This window comes from Culex pipiens, chromosome 2 (assembly GCF_016801865.2).
Source record: "Culex pipiens pallens isolate TS chromosome 2, TS_CPP_V2, whole genome shotgun sequence".
Lineage (NCBI taxonomy): Eukaryota > Metazoa > Arthropoda > Insecta > Diptera > Culicidae > Culex > Culex pipiens.
The window spans coordinates 116,364,801-116,367,235 of NC_068938.1; the positions used below are offsets into that span (position 1 = coordinate 116,364,801).

A 2,435-nucleotide genomic window follows, 5' to 3' on the forward strand; every position below is an offset into this window, starting at 1 on the left:
TTTCACGGATAGAAATCCTGTCCGAAAAACCGAAAACTAATTGTTTTAAAATCGACAACATCGATTGTTTTCGATTTCGTTTACAATGTTTTCAAATATGAAAACATTTTCTTCGATTTCGAAAACTTTTGTTTTCGAAAGCGGAACTTTTGTTTTCGAAAGCGAAACTTTTTCCGTCACCCTTTTTGGGGAGCGTAACATCTGTCAAAACGCAGCCTAAATCAAAACGTCAACCCGAGGTTGATGACAGTTTGTTTGTTCAAAGTTTTTTTTTAATGTTTGCGAGAAAAAAATCGTGACTGGTGGCCCGAAAGTAGCAGGTTCCGTTCCGAGGATGGTGGCCAAGTGGAAGACGTGTAGGTCGTCTGTGCTGTCCAGCTGTAGCTGCAGGTTTCGGAAGTGCCGAAATCACATGGCCGAGAGAAGTGAGCGAGGTCAAACCGCACCGCCAGCATCGATCCTGACGTGCAAGAGTGAAGAAAAGGACGAGCAGAGTGTCAGTTCCGGAGTGGGAATAGGGACCATTGCCCACGGACAAGCCCGAGAAGGCGGACTGCGGAATAATTGCATCGCCGGAACCAAAAAGCAACATCGAGAGTTACGAAACTAGCGACGGGGACGAAACTGACGCTTTTGCCCTCCTCCTCCTCCTCCTCCTCCTCCTCCTCCTCCTCCTCCTCCTCCTCCTCCTCCTCCTCCTCCTCCTCCTCCTCCTCCTCCTCCTCCTCCTCCTCCTCCTCCTTCTCCTCCTCCTCCTCCTCCTCCTCCTCCTCCTCCTCCTCCTCCTCCTCCTCCTCATCCTTCTCCTCCTCCTCCTCCTCCTCCTCCTCCTCCTCCTCCTCCTCCTCCTCCTCCTCCTCCTCCTCCTCCTCCTCCTCCTCCTCCTCCTCCTCCTCCTCCTCCTCCTCCTCCTCCTCCTCCTCCTCCTCCTCATCCTCATCCTGCTGTAGGGGCCACTTTCACTGCATGACGAGTTGAAGAAAGTAGTCAACACTAGGCTAGCCACGCATCTGATGCAGGTACGTCCTTCGAAAGCTTGATAAAATTATAATGAAAAAATCTCCTATTCGTAATCGACCGACCTAATTGACCTTCATTCCGCAACAGGCAGCGACGCCAACATCTTCACCAGATCTGCAGCCACTTCGAATTGAACCACGGCAATGAGGAAAGCGACCCGGTCAACGGTTCCACGACGAGACGAGACGCATCTACCGAACTCGAGCTCCGTCGGTATCCTGGAGGAGATCTCAGTCAAGCCCTTCCACACACACACAGCCCATCCACACACACTTTGTTACACCCTACTAACATTCTTCAATTCAGCAATTGTTATTTCAAAAATTATAATTCTAAAATTCCAAACTTCTAAAATTCTAAATTTCTAACATTCTAAAATTCTAAAAAACAGAAATTCTAAAATTCTAAAATTCAAAAATTCGAAAATTCTAAAACTCTAAAATTCTAAAATTCCAAAATTCTAAAATTCTAAAATTCTAAAATTCTAAAATTCTAAAATTCTAAAATTCTAAAATTCTAAAATTCTAAAATTCTAAAATTCTAAAATTCTAAAATTCTAAAATTCTAAAATTCTAAAATTCTAAAATTCTAAAATTCTAAAATTCTAAAATTCTAAAATTCTAAAATTCTAAAATTCTAAAATTCTAAAATTCTAAAATTCTAAAATTCTAAAATTCTAAAATTCTAAAATTCTAAAATTCTAAAATTCTAAAATTCTAAAATTCTAAAATTCTAAGATTCTAAAATTCTAAAATTCTAAAATTCTAAAATTCTAAAATTCTAAAATTCTAAAATTCTAAAATTCTAAAATTCTAAAATTCTAAAATTCTAAAATTCTAAAATTCTAAAATTCTAAAATTCTAAAATTCTAAAATTCTAAAATTCTAAAATTCTAAATTCTAAAATTCTAAAATTCTAAAATTCTAAAATTCTAAAATTCTAAAATTCTAAAATTCTAAAATTCTAAAATTCTAAAATTCTAAAATTCTAAAATTCTAAAATTCTAAAATTCTAAAATTCTAAAATTCTAAAATTCTAAAATTCTAAAATTCTAAAATTCTAAAATTCTAAAATTCTAAAATTCTAAAATTCTAAAATTCTAAAATTCTAAAATTCTAAAATTCTAAAATTCTAAAATTCTAAAATTCTAAAATTCTAAAATTCTAAAATTCTAAAATTCTAAAATTCTAAAATTCTAAAATTCTAAAATTCTAAAATTCTAAAATTCTAAAATTCTAAAATTCTAAAATTCTAAAATTCTAAAATTCTAAAATTCTAAAATTCTAAAATTCTAAAATTCTAAAATTCTAAAATTCTAAAATTCTAAAATTCTAAAATTCTAAAATTCTAAAATTCTAAAATTCTAAAATTCTAAAATTCTAAAATTCTAAAATTCTAAAATTCTAAAATTCTAA

General features: G+C 34.0%; 1 long non-coding RNA gene across 1 annotated transcript; it reads left to right on the forward strand.

Moving 5' to 3' along the window:
• The first annotated feature begins 878 nt into the window (after positions 1-878).
• LOC128093069 (uncharacterized) lies at positions 879-1,471 on the forward strand. The gene is made up of 2 exons (XR_008212205.1): positions 879-1,019; positions 1,108-1,471. It is a non-coding gene; the product is annotated as an uncharacterized LOC128093069 (long non-coding RNA).
• The last annotated feature ends 964 nt before the right edge of the window (positions 1,472-2,435 follow it).